A 15,290-nucleotide genomic window follows, 5' to 3' on the forward strand; every position below is an offset into this window, starting at 1 on the left:
GGCCTCTGTCCTGCCCTGTGTCTCGCTGCATGTTTTAATCTCTTATTTGAATCTTCTTTGTGCACAGGTCTCCTGCTGATGGTAGCCCGAAACATTAGCTTGGTGTCGTACACTGAAGTTATGTGACACAACAAAGGCACAATACTTTGCTGTCATCTGCACTGGCTTGAAATCTAACCCCACTGCTGGTCCTGATTTTTGTTCAGAAATCTGACAGATACCCTGATCCTATACGAAAATGTCTGTGTGCTAAGGGACACTGCACAGGCTCCCACAGCCTTTCTCAAGTGGCATTAGATTTATAGCCTTGCACAAGGTTACCAACAAGATCAGATGACCCAAAAATTAGAGTGGGGCCACAATTGCCTGCCCAGATCCAAAGAAAGCAGCTTAGATTTGCAGCTTGTATGCACTGATAAATTAGGGCAAACTCTTATGGTTAGGGTATGGCTTGTTACCTACCATCCATAGAAAGAACTGCAGTTGCTGAGGGTATTTAGGTAACCCTCACATTCTCAGAAAAGATGTGCAGGGATTTCAAATGGAGTTCTGTAAGGTGTCTGCCTAACTCCTGGCCATTAAGCATTAAGCAACACAGTATCAAGGCTCTTTAGTGGGTCTCAACTGTACTCCTCAGTAATGTTTAAGCAGGACAGGTTCCCAGCTTTGTGTATTTTTCTTTTCAGTACATATTATACAACTGAGGCTGGCAGTTTTCCATAGTACAAACACATTTTCTAATTTCCCATGAAACAAAAGTTGTTGAGAATTTTGCTTAAGTATTTCCACATACAAAACAAACAAACAAACAAACAAAAAAATCCCATCCACTCTGCCCAGTCTGAAGCAAGCCCAACCTATAAATATCTGAGCATGCTATGACAAGCAACTGTAAGAAAACAACTGTTATCTTGCAAACAGCTTTATTGTATTTGCAATAGAGGAGAGAACAGTATCTGTTACAAGAGTGATTTCCCCTCAGTAATTGGCACATTATTGAAGTTGAACAATCCATTGTAGGGAGAGAGAGAACATACGGAAAAGATTAAAGGAATATTGTAAAAAAGTAATAAATGCAATATTGCAGTATTGCTTAGTTAGCAGTTCCTTACTGAATGGGATGCAGCTGCAAGGATCATTAATCCTCCCTAATTCTTTGCCAATCTTGATGTTACAGAAGCAGTAGGAGTAGCTAATGGAGGCTGAGTATGGATATTAATTCTCCTTTTGTAATTTCCTGTTTCATTTGTATTCAGTAGACTACAGTTGCATACAGAGGAGGAAATGAGACTTCACCAAGATATAAAATAAACAAGAATGTTAAAAAAAAAGAAATGAAGTAGCTCATAAAAATGAAGAAAAGCCGAAACTTGAGTCATTTTTTATCTTCATTAGAAATGTTTCAGATTTGCATCACTTCATGACAAAAAACTTTATTTATTAATCTCCTCAGTAGTTCAAAATGCTAGAAAAACACCTACAGAAGTTTTTCTGCTTTTTACTTTTCCTACTCTTCTCCAAAAGCAAAATGACCCTTTAGTGGGCATATATTCCAGATCTTCTTATCTTTCTTCTACATAAATTAACAGTTCCCTTCAGGACCTAGGCTTTATTCGGCATTTGCTACAATTCAGAAATCGGAATTGTCAATGTGGAAGTCCCATGTAGAATGAACATTTCTTCTAACCCCTTGTCCCTGATTACTATATACCATCTGGTTTATGACTAAAGAGAATCATCAGGAGAGACAAGAGGCCTCTGCAGAGTGTGGACCGCTGGCAAGAAAGGGCACTTAAGGAGCCTAAGGAGTGACAGGCCAAGACAGACAACATCTGTCCTGCTGCTGCTGCTGCTCCCAGATCCAAGTGGCCACAGCCCCATGAGCGAGTCATCTCCTTTGGTGCAGGGCCTACTCGATGGCCTAGGCCAGGGCTTGCAGTGGCTGTGCTAGCACTGCCAGCCCTGACACTGTGGAGCTTCCACTAAATGCAGGATTGCATCTAAATCAGATGAGCATTTCTATGTAGATGTATTGCCACTGGTGACGTGTTGTGGTGCTGTTGTTTTTAATTTAAAAATGTATTTCTGTAATAAAAATAGAGGGCTGCACTAACAGTGACATTATCAGGGTTGGCAGGGCTTTAGGTCCATCTCACCTGGGATATTCATTCCTGTTATGCACAAAGCTGGCTGCTCAGTTTGCCCAGTCACATAGACCCAGTTAAGTAAGGATACTGACCTGGTCTTAAATTCAATCTCCCAAATGACATCTTTATTCATTTGCTCAAATGCAGCTTTCTCATCTTCTTTCTAAAACACATCAATAATATACTTTGTACAAATATGAGTCATTGCTCATACTTCATATGATGCACTTATGCACGTCAGCTTTCCTTATTTAGTAACAAGATTCTTCATCAGATGAGTTTTAGCATTCTTTAAAATCAAACTCTTGCTTGTGTCATGGCAAGTCTTCAGAACTGGGTTTTCTGAAGGAAAATCTCTGTCAAATGGGTTGGAGGGATTTTGAAATGGTGCCTTAGGCTTGTGGAAATGGAAGACCAACATTAAAAAGATGAAATGCATTGTTTCATGTAAAGCATCATTTATTTCACTAAAAGAAAGCAAGCAACCAACATGGTTAGAACTCCAGAAGAAGACAGTAAATAAAATCCAATAAGACATGGAAATAAATGAAGAGGTGACACATCTCTCTCTGACAATTCTGGCTATCATATTTCATTCTTACAGGTTTTATATATGCTTTTGTATATTTATATAGGTCGTAGGGGTAAAAAAGAAAGGATTAAAATGAATACTTTGCTTTAAATAAACATGACAGACAACAGGCAGTTCTTAAGTACATTTTTTCTGCTTTTAAAAAAGTTTTTAAAGAATATATTATTTTATATCATAGATACTAGAACCTGAATTAGTCCAGCTCCTGTAATTCAATTTGAGGTGCATCAGTTTCTATCATATTGAAGAAACTGCTCCTTAATAGACATTTGCATTTGATAAGTAAGATTTTTTTTTGCAAGTCTTCTTGCATCATTTTTTAGACTTACCAGATCTGAATATTTAATTGCTGTTACTGCTCTGACTTTAGAGTTTTCATTTTCATTGATGACTAAAAAGCATCCATTCATTTCACTAGACATTTTTGTGGAAAGCAGGTGAGTCTGCCTGGACAAAATGAGAGAAGCCAGAAAATGAAATACGAGGATGCTGTGCTGGAAGAAAATGTGGAAAAAAAAAAAAAAAAGAAAAAGAAAAAAAAAAAGCAGGCCAAAATCTTTTCCAGCCTGAGACATTCTTGTAACTAACAGCACTTGCCTGCATTTTAAAGGCCCTACTCTTCAAAAAAGAACATGTTGGATTTCATTATCCATTTACATCAACAGACTAAATACTGTGTTCGATCTGACCACAGAAGAATTAAAAAGTTGAGTAGCAAGTTGTACAAGAAGGCTTTCATCCTTAAGACTAAAGACTTCAAATTTGAGTGATTTTAGTAATACGCAAATCTTCAAAATTTATAGACTAAATATTGTAGATAACAGTATAGAAATACCCGCGATCCTGTATACTACTTTACATATTTTGGTACCAACTTTCCTCTTACCTTTCACTCATAAATACCAACCTACACCAGCGGCCTTGTCCCCTTCCTCCCATTGAGCTCAGGAGCAAGCTCAGCAGGATCATGTATTTTCATAAACGAACTCCTCTCTTTCCTTTCTACAAAAGAGGGAAAAATAAGGAAACTGCAATTATTTTGTACCAACTCTAGCAATGCTGAAAAAAAAAATCCTTGAAATCTAAAGCACTTTCTTCCATGTGTGAAAAGTGTTAATGATGACTCCCTGGAGCTAACAGCAGTTTAAGCTTTGGAGCAGAATATTAAGCAGTAGTGTCTCTTTGTAGAATAAGAAACTCTTTCTTCACTGCACAAATCTAGTTCTACTGTTCTTCACAGTGCACTGTGTCTGAAACCATAAGCATATACAGAAGTGTCTAAATGGCCTTGCAATTACAAATAGGGATTTTTTTTCTCTTAATGAAGAAAAGAAGAAAACATCTCTCACAAAGCCCTGATTCCAGGGAACACAAACATCAAAGTTGGCTTCATGCTTTCCCCTAATTGCCCATAGCCCTGTGTGGGGACTGCCCGCAGGGCCAGTGACTGGGCTCCTACCCTGGAGGCAGCTGTGGGGCAGGGAGAAAGGTATTTTTGAGAGATTTTCTTGGTTCAAATGTGGATTGTTTTTTCCTGTCTTCTTTTTTCCATCCCCTCTTAACAACTTTCTATTGAAAGGAAGGTTGGGTGGCAAAAATACCAAATAAAATGAGTTTTAAGGATCTCTTGCAACTGTGCTATGCTTTAGCTCCTATAGCTCCAAGGAATAATATTTCAAAATAAACACAAAAATTAGGAAGACTTTTAAAAAGTAACTCAGAAATTAGGAAGACTTTTAAAAAGTGAAAGAATTTTTTTTTTTTATCATTACTGTAAATTATAAGAAAAAATACTATTATGAAGAGGCTAGAGATTTATCAGGGACAGGTAGGCTTACTATACCAAGTCAAAGATATCAGATGTGAAGGATGCACCAATACTACTAAACAGAAAAAGACCAAGCAATGTGTTAGAGCACTGGGGTGCGATTATCCACTGAATTTATTTATTTTTCTCTCCAGCTCTGCTTTGAATAGCTCCAAATGGCTTCTTCCAAGATAAATTTGTTCCAAAGATGGCAAGCCTGAAAGAAGCATTGGCACTTGTCAAGTGGTGTCATCAGAGAGCAATTCTTGTCCCTCTCTTACCTAGCAGTTCAGGTACAACCATACAGATAGTGCTTCCCAAAGGCAAGTGGTCAAGAGATGTAGATTTCCATCTAACGTAGGTGTTAAGCTCACTGTGCAAGCCTGCTTCTGCAATTTTTTTATAATGCTTTGAGATCTGTGGATGAGGAGTGCTTCATAAGTGCTAAATGTTGATTAATTACTATTATTACAGGCAATGCCAGGTTGGCATGCTGGGGCTGTTCAATGTGAATGGCCCTAATCACAAATAATGAGACATCAGTGGGAAATGACATTGGTTCCTGTGGAGTGCTCTGTTGCTATACAGAAAATGCTTTATTTTTCCCCTCTTAGAAAGCTAATTGCTTTGTGTTATTGTTTAACATCGTGTAATTGCAGTGGTTGCTGAGGAGGAAAAATAAGTAGTTCTTTTTGGAGCAGGTTGTAACTATGCATTTAGAAAGTGCCTAATGTGAAATCGTGACTACTGATGAAAGAGGAAGGAACCCCAAGGGCACCACAGTCCCTTCTGAGTGTGCCCAAGCTTCCTATTTGTAAATTAACATCATTAACGTTAATAGGAGTTAAACATGCCTATACTGTGAGAAGGCTGGTGTCCCAAGTACGGAATACTACACTGCAGATGCAATTAATGACTCTGCAGTGTGACATGCAAGTGCTTTCCCAGCGACGGAATTAGTGCTGAATGGCACATGACATTACACTCCCATACTGAACCTGTTTAAAGGCAGAGAGAAGAGACTGTCTTGTGTGAATTCAGGTCTAAAATACAAGACAGTAAAAGGAGCCATGACACAAAGTTGGGTGCTCTTGAGCCAACTCGAAGTCTATACAAAGAACGGAAATCCACATGTCTCTCCAGGAGTCTAATGAGTATTCTCCAGATGTAAGATTAATGAGAAAATGAATAGTTTCTTTCCTTTTAAGAGTAACTTCACTGCATCCTGTGTGATAATAGATATTGACTTAAATCCCTTAAGTCAAATTTGACAAAAGAAGAATATGACGAAACAACTCAGATATTTCACTTTAGTTCCCTTAACTTCTTTCATAATACAATACAAATAAATGTACAAATACAATTCTAATATTCATTTTTTTCCCTCTAGTCTTTTCTTTTTGTCATGGGATCTTTTCTACTGTATTATGCTGCTGAGTTCCAATCTTCACTTTACATGATGGTTTATTCTTCCAAAGCATACTCCATGGAGTGGTCTTCTCGTTGAAGTTTCATCATCATTTTACAGGCTGCTATGAACACCTGTTTTTATTACAGAATTGCTGTCTGCATACCATGTGGCTTCTCTACAAGTGGTTACAGGTTATTTTTTCACTTTAAAGATAGAAATACCCCATTCTGTTTTCTTATAAAGAAAGCTTCCAATGTGAGGGTCATTTACTAAGTGCTTTACTGTACCTGTTTCTATTGTTAATGCTGCTTGTTAAGTTTGTGGAACAATCCTGATATTGATTAAACTGTTTTCTGTTATAGATAGTTGATGTTGGATATATTATATGTAGTGCTAAAGAATAGTTAAAAAGTCAAGGCTGTGGCTTCTTAGAATTGGTAAAAAGACTAAAAGGATTAATATTTATGATCTTAAGAAACCAATTCTGAACAGTGCATTCAAAGATTTAATTTGGCCCAGTACGTTTACTAGGGAATGGCCTGGAGCTGCAGAATTATGATCTGAAAATTAAATTTGGAGACATTGCTAAAGGTATGTTTAATCTCTGCCTAACTGCAAAGCCTTTTCACATAAAAATTGCTTTAATTTTATTAGGCAGATCGTGACAATAGCTGAGGTCAGCAGAGGTAGCAACTGGATGTCTGCAGCAAGAGCGTGTGAGCTAATTCCTTCCCTAAGGAGCAATGGAAATAGGATCTGGAATCCAGTTGGCTTGATTGGGGTGGGCACTCTTCTGAGCACAGGGGGAATTTGGACTACTAATGACCAGAGGCAAGGAAGCAGGTGATTAGAAGATAAATGGTCTCTGCATGAGGTTTAGACTATTTTTCCACAGGGGACATATGATCAAATGTTCATCTGGACGTGTCAGATTCATTTCACACTGAAATGCTATTTAACACATGCAAGCAGATGAAATGTGCTGTGCAAATCATTTCCTTTGCTTTGTCTTATTCTCTGTCTTTTTTAGCACATTTTGTTTCTACACAAAACAGTGTAATGTAGATGCAATATGACCTGTAAGAGCAGAATTCTGTCCTTTGCATGGAGGCAAAAAGCACATTCATGCCTTAAGAACTATACTAATTGCCTCCATCAAGAGGCAGGAGTACCAAAACAGAATTGATACCAGCAGTTGTACTCTTGCAAACAGATGCCTCAGTAAAGAGAAGCCACAAAACTCAGATGAGAGCTGTGGAGCTCTCAATGCATCAATGGAGGAGGTATAGGTAACAGAGCTATATAAAAGCTTACCACCACTTCCTCTTCTGGTTGTTTTTGAAAAGAAAAATAACAAGGCTTGCTCACAGTCTTTTTGAAGTATTTAGATATCAGGTCTGAAATGGATGGACGTATTGACTCCTGATGGGGTTAGAAGGACAGGCAAATGTTCGTGGGTTATTATTCTCCATTACTGAGAGCCATGGGATATCTCCAGGATCACAGACTCACAGAATCATAGGTTGGAAGGGACCTCAGAAGTCATCTAGTCCAACCCCCCTGCTCATGCAGGGTCACCTAGAGCACGGGGCAGAGAGGCAAAGATCTCCAAAGAAGGAGACTCCACAACCTCTTTGTATGTTTCTGAAGTCCTGTTCATTCATGTGGAGAACTGAATCCTTATGTATGTTGGATTCTATTCACAAGAGGTCTTTCAAACTGTATTTGAGATGCACAGCAACACTTAGGGTCAGACTGTGAAGGCAGAGGCATGTTTGGTGTGCAGGCTGCCAAGGAAGCTTGGCCAGTCTGCTTATGGAGAGGGAGAGAAATGCTGAGCACCTTGAGCTGATGAAGAGCAGGCTTATACACAGGGAGGAAGAACAGCTGGTCTGAACCCAAAACCCAACCAGGTGCATGATTGGTAACCGTGGGCCCGTGTGAGAGCAGCAAACCCATGGAGAGGGGAGCGGGCCACTTGGAGGTGGATTTTAACAGCCAGTTCTGCCCAACTGAACTGCATGAATCTGTGCCAGCCCATCCGTGGGAGAGCGTGGCCCAGGCCTGGTGTGGGAGCTGCCCTGCTGCCTTTGAGACAGGCTCGAAGTCACGTAAATGCAGCCGTCAGGGCAGCTACGCAGCTCGGGCAGCACCAGAGGGGTTTTCAACCTGGCCAGCCTGAGAGCAGGTGGAATGAGCACTTCTCTGTCTGCTCTTGAGGCTTGCTAGATCTATTCCTAAACAACTACACGAGGCAAGAGGAATAAAAAGGAGTGTGAAAGGACGGCAGGGCAGCAGTGAAAATTACAGTATTTATAAATAGCTTTCAAAATAGGACAAAAAATCACAACTGTCCACTTCTTCAGTTGCCATTGTCATTAATAGAGATTAAATTCAGCATTTTTCTCTCTGATTCATGTTCAAATTCTACATGGCTAGATTAGTCATATTTTATTACTTCCATGAGAAAAATAACTTATTTCATAGAATCATAGAATCACAGAATCATAGAATGCTTAAGGTTGGAAGGGACTTCAGAGCTCATCTAGTCCAATCCCGCTGCTCACGCAGGGTCACCCGGAGCACGGGGCACAGGGCTGCGTCCAAGCAGTTTTTAAAGATCTCCAAAGAAGGAGACTCCACAACCTCTCTGGGCAGCCTTTCCTTATGAAGGCATTTGGTGAAGATGTTTTTTGAAGACTCTTGGAAATTAACTATTCCTCTTGAGAACCCAGAATTGTGTTTGACAATGACAGGATGATTGTTTTTTAATGTAATTGGAAAAATCTTATTTTTTACAAGTTCTGAAAGAACGAAGTGAAGGAAAAAGTTTGTTGAGCACCAAATGTGTGTGTGGTCTTCAAAAGGAATTTATCCCGCCAGTTAAACTGCTGCTAGAGTCAGAACTGGTACTGCTGGTAGCAGTTTTGTATGGTTTTACAAATTGTCCTACCACAAAGCAGTTGGAAACAGCCAGAATTGATCACCCATCCCTTGGTAAATGTTGTTTATTATTCAGCTTGTCTTCACTGCCCCTCTGTAGCTGAATATTCTTACAGGCACTCAGAAGAGCTGTGCTGTTTTACCACATCACGGCTTAGTCTAGGGCTTCATTTCCATATGTCACAGAAGAATCCAGTAATTCTGGATACAACAGCTGAATAAGCTCAGCCTCCTCATTTAAAACTGTAGGAACCTTCCAAATCTGCTTGCTGTTTCTGCTGTAATTACACCTGGAGAGACATCTCAACCAGATGAGTTGGATTTATGAAGCAGCACTAGCAGGCTGTGTTAAACACTACCCCCAGCTTCCAGTGGAATGGTCACAAAAATCAGGAAATTCATCCTCAGTTGTGTGTTGCTTATTGCCAGGTATTACCTCTCCTCTTTTGCTTCTTGCCAGCAGATAGGAGATCCCTGCACAAGCACTGGAAGCCCTTGCCTTAGTTTTCTTTGCCTTCTTTCCCTCCAGTTGAGAGGAACAGTGTCATTTTATTGATGTAACAGAGCCTCTCTCCTCACCAGCAGGAAACAATCTTCTGGACATTAGTGTTACAGGTGTGTAAAACATCATGTAACATTTCTGCAATAGTAGAATGGTGTAAGAATACCAAATAAGTACATTATTGTTTCTTTTATGTTATTTTCTACTGCTTCTGCCTTATTTCTATCATGAGGATTAGTAAAAAGCCTTCAGATTCTGAGGCTACGCACAGAGTTGTGGTTCCATAGCCATAATTTTTTTGTCTGTCACCCTTTTTCGTTGTAAATTGGGAAGGCTTCATCATTAAGGTTAATCTGAAAAAAACAAAACTGTATGTATCTTTCCGTAATATCAGTTATAAAGATGACTTTTCTGTCTTCAGGGAAAACTGTCAGGTTGAAAAGTATACGCTAGTCATATTATATTAAGTGGCTAAGTGATTCATTGTTAGCTAGTACTAAAAATCCGATGGTTTTCTCTGTAAAAACCAAGACAAGCAAGCTCATCTGCAGCTGAAGCTCTCATTTTGTGTTAGCTCAAGCATGCAGCTTTTGTTGTTGTTGTTGAAGCTTTTCAAATAACAGTTACTGATAGTTTTTGCTATCCACTATGGAAAAACAGGAACATCAGCTGCCTGATACAAGAGGCTTAAACATTTGCTTGACAGTAAACATTCAGTACTTCCACTGACTGCAATGCAAGTATTCATGTGTTTAAAATTGTATATCTTTTAAGTGCTTCTTTGGGCAGGGCACGTTTTTTAAACTGATGTGACTGAAATGCCAACAACATAATAGCTGCAGGCTACAGCAGCTTTATAGCTAGAATTTCTTGAGGTGAAAGGCTCCAGTCCGCAAAGGCCTTGGCTACTCCGGCGCTCTGTGCTAACCCTCTTTGAGTTAAAAACACAATATTGTTGCTGTTGTTCCCCAGTGCAAGCCAATTCAATGAAGCCAGTTGGATGGTTTCACAGTGCAGCGTCTCCCTGTGTGCCCTCTGCCGAGCCCTGTCCCTCATGGGGACGTGGGACAGCCCAGGCTGCCGGGGCCTGCTCTGCTCAGCCCAGAGCCACCTGCCCACATGGCACCCAGACACTGAGTCCCTGCGGAAAAATACAAAGTTTTCTGTCTGTCTTATCTCAAAATATAGGGCAGCTTGAGGAAAACTGGGATTTGGTGCATCCTTGTACATCTCTGGCACTTAGGAGGAAGACCATCTTGCAGAAGGTCTTGGGTTTTTTGAGCATTTTTACACTGAAGAGAAAATGCAATATTTTTATTTCAAAAAGATAGTCGGAGTCCTGGGCACAATTGTCTGGGGAGACGTCTTGATGCAGTAGTAAAAGGGAATAGCCGGGGCCCACACTGTTTTCTTCCTAATCTTTCAAATCTTCCTAGTCTTCCTAGTCTTTCAAATCTTTCTAGTCATGGTTTTCTAACAATTTTAAGCTCATTGAATAGGTCTTTAGAAATAATAATTATTTCCCATGTTCCTAATACTAATCCTTGACTGTTCACAACATTTGCACCTTTCTGTGTGTGTATGGCTGTGTGTAAATCTGAAAAAAAGATGACACTGAACTTTCAAGGCACTGTGTGTTCTTCATCAGAGTAAACTCAGGGTACGACTTACTACAGAACTGCCTCACATTTCTCTTGACATTTATATAGCATTTTTGTTTTGTTACGTCTTTCTGACTTTACAAAGCTTGAGCACTTGCAGCTTGCCCCTCTATAAAATGCTGCAAGGCATTTAATTAAGCAGTTCATATGTGCCTGTAATCAGGGCTGAGAAAGGTCTGTGGTGCCCAAAGCAGGTAAGCAATTAAGCTCTGCCCTCCAAGGTTGTTGTCCTGTTGCAGGGCACCCTGCAGCTGCAGAAGCCAGCAGCTTTCACAGGGACATCAGTCAGAATAATTCATGTGTGCCATATGCAATCCGTGCTCAGAACTGCAGTTTCTGGCATTAGATTTTTTTTTTTTTTTTTAATGTATGTAGATATAATTATCAGCTTCTCCTCCATCTCCTCTCCGCGCCCCCCCCATTCTTATTCTGGTACATCTAAAGGTATCCCTACCTCAGTAACATTTAAAAAGAAAAAGATGGAAGACATATGAAGTGTGACTGGTTCATGAAAGATTGCAGTATATTAAATACGTATGTGCTGTCCACGTGTATTAGCTATTGGCAGTTCCTGACCTGAAGAAATTTCTCAGTCGTTGACTGATTCTGGAAGCAGTATTGGGGTCTGAACTGTTCCAAAAGCCAAAAAATAAAAGCAGGATTGGCAAGACTTCCATCTGGAAATGGCTAAGAAAAGGGATATTTTGAATGCTCTAGATACTGCTTTCCTCTTAAGTTGGTTATAAGCTATTGTTTCTTTAATATAGGGTGGCGTGGAAGTAGATGGTAATTTGCTTTTTCAGGCTGCAAACTGGTACCAAAAGGCATGCAGGAGGGCGTTTTCACTGTACTGGTCTGCTGTGCCTTAAGCCAGTGCCACTATTATTAACAACAGCAACAACAAAATTTACCGTCATCCCAGGTATATCTGTAGTTTTCTTGTCCAGAGATACTCTGGGGATCCCATCTTGAAGTTGGAAGTTCTTACGACAAAGAGGAAAACTTTTCCACAGGGATAAACTTTGCAAAAATGGGGATCCCTGGGTCTCACCCACTCTATCTTTTATGAGCAACTTACCTATGGAACTAAAAGGCAGGAGAATATTACATTTTTTTGTGGTAGTATTACTTAGAGGGAGAAAGGAAAACCTGAAAGATAGAGAAGCATTTAGCCACGACCTCCTATTTAGGACTCACTCACTTCTTTCCAAAGAATTGTAGGGTTCCTCATTACAGGAATTATTTAATTAATTACTTTTTCAGTATAGAAAGTTACTCAGACTATAAGCACAGCTAACCACTGTAAAGCATTACTGATAAGTATATATTAATTTTTAGCTACTAAGTAAACAATTGTTCAGTTTTAGACCATTGCTTTTACAACTTAAAATTTGCCTGAAATGATTACAGTACAATCTCACAGAGAAAATAAATGTGCTGTTCTGCTCAGCTACCTGAAAAGTTAATTTACCACTGTATTCTTCCTTAGAGTATGCTGGAATGGGGTAGAGAATAAAGAAATTATCCAGAAACACTTGTACATATATTTCCTTTTCCCATCTCCTTTTATGTACAATTGATTTGGAGTCTGTTCTCCTCTCTTGGGTGGAATTTGAGATCTCTGTGACATGCCAGTGGTGTAAGAAATGCCTAAGGGAAGACTTAGGTGGAGGTTGCCCCATGCAGGTCAGTTGATGTACGAAATGTGTGTGTCCTACCCCTCTGAGATCCTATTTCTTCACCCCCACACCACCACACTCCTAGCCCTGTGGTCCAGCCTAAAATTGCCTCAGTGCACTCAGAAATGCTTGTGCTGCCCAAATAACCAGCAGCAGGGTCGCATGGCTGGCAGGTACGGGCAGCCCGTGTTGGCACACTGTGGGGCTGGCTCAGGTCCACTCTGAAAGCTTATCCTCAAGTCCTCGCATTGCTCCTTTGATTAGCAGAGCCCTCACTGGGGGCCAGAATGCTATGGGCACTGAAACAGCCTGCATATTTATTTCATTGCAAAGCTATTGCTTCTCATGGTGGTGTACAACTTGGACGTGCCCATCAGGTCAGTGCCTCAGTAACACACTGCAGATTACAAACTTGTATGTTTGTACTCATTGAGAATGAGACACTTAAATGTCAACTTGCAGACTCGCTTTTCCCCAGTCATTTGAAGTTGGTATATATTTGTTTTGTCTTAAAAAAAAGAAAAAAAAGAAAAAAGAAAAGGCTAAAGCTTCTCACTGAAGCCCTGTGCTTATTCTTTGCACAGTGACATTGCCTCTGTTTTCTGCACCATTTTGAGATACTCAGTGGAGCTCAAGCAAGGAGGTAACTGCATATCATAGAATCATAGAATCATAGAATGCCGAAGGTTGGAAGGGACCTCAGAGGTCATCAAGTCCAACCCCCCTGCTCACGCAGGGTCACCTAGAGCATGTGGCACAGGGCTGCATCCAAGCGGATTTTAAAGATCTCCAAAGAAGGAGACTCCACAACCTCTCTGGGCAGCCTGTTAAAGCGCTTTGTCACCCTCACAGTGAAGAAATGCTTCCTTAAGTTCCTGTGGAACTTCTGATGCTTCAGTTTGAAGCCATTTCCTCTAGTCCTATCGCTGGCCACCACTGAAAAGAGGCTGCCCCCTCCTCCTCACTGCCTCCCTTGAGGTATTTATACACGCTGATCAGGTCCCCCCTCAGCCTCCTCTTCTCCAGGCTGAACAGACCCAGCTCCCTCAGCCTTTGCTCACAGGGCAGATGTTCCAGGCCCCTCATCATCCTGGTAGCCCTGTGCTGGACTCTCTCCAGCAGCTCCACATCCCTCTTGCACTGGGGAGCCCAGAACTGGACACAGTCTCCAGATGTGGCCTCACCAGGGCTGAGTAGAGGGGGATGATCACTTCCCTCGACCTGCTGGAGACGCTCTTCTTAATGCACCCCAGGATCCCGTTGGCCTTCTTGGCCACCAGGGCACACTGCTGCCTCATGGTCAACTTGTCGTCCACCATGACACCCAGGTCCCTCTCTGCAGGGCTGCTCTCCAGCAGGTCCACCCCTAATCTGTACTGGTGTCCAGGGTTATTCCTCCCCAAGTGCAGGACCCTGCACTTGCCCCTGTTGAACCTCATGAGGTTTCTCGCCACCCAGTCCTCCAGTCTGTCCAGGTCCCTCTGGATGGCAGCACAGCCCTCAGGGCTATCAGCTACTCCACCCAGTTTGGTATCGTCGGCAAACTTGCTGAGGGAGCACTCCAGCCCTTCATCCAAGTCGTTAATGAATAAGTTGAACAGGACCGGACCGAGAACTGACCCCTGGGGGACACCACTAAGTACAGGCCTCCAGCTGGACTCCGCACCATTGACAACCACTCTCTGAGCTCTGCCATCGAGCCAATTCCTAATCCACCTCCCTGTCCACACATCTATCCCACACCTTTGGAGCTTGCCCAAGAGGATGCTGTGAGGGACAGTGTCAAAAGCCTTGCTCAAATCCAGATAGATGACATCCACCGCTCTGCCCTCATCTATCCAGCTAGATATTCCTTCGTAGAAGGTGATCAGGTTAGTCAAGCAGGATTTCCCCTTCTCTGACTTCACCACAGGGCTTTAGCAGTTCTGAATGGAAATGTTTGGAAATACCATTATCTCCAGTTAAGTGCGATCTAGAAATACCTTTATTTCTTTTGTGTTTAAAAAATACCCCAGATGATAAAATTCAAACACTTTTTTGTTGAAGTAATCTTTATATTTGCTGCCCATCTTGTGACATAATGAGGAGCATAAAAACTGTGCGCTCAGGTCTAATTAACGAACAAATTACAGTACGGACCTGCCCCATTAGGTGGTGATAATATCTATAGATTAGATTGCTCGCTGGTGTTGTTTCTTTTGCAAAGACTGGAAATGTTACAAGCTTAATCTGCGTCCTAATGAAATTTGACTACTCCATTGCTGCCAACAAGATCAGGTGTCAACCATGATCATAGAATGTGATTGCTAGTGTCAGGGTTCATAAATATTTCAAGAACCTTCACCATATTAACCTGAAATATTGCCAGCTTTTTTTTTTTTTTTTTTAATACATTTACTTATTTTTTATTAAATCTTCCTAAGTCAAAAGGAAACCAGAGGGTAAATTATCTAGGAGGGGAAAAAAGGAAAATCCTTGTTTTCTACTGTAGTAAACTCAGGAGACTATACCTATTTGCAATGAAGGGTATGAAATTCAATCTATGTGT

The sequence above is a fragment of the Nothoprocta perdicaria genome, unplaced genomic scaffold (assembly GCF_003342845.1).
Source record: "Nothoprocta perdicaria isolate Ctin4 unplaced genomic scaffold, notPer1 scaffold_92, whole genome shotgun sequence".
NCBI classification, from domain to species: domain Eukaryota; kingdom Metazoa; phylum Chordata; class Aves; order Tinamiformes; family Tinamidae; genus Nothoprocta; species Nothoprocta perdicaria.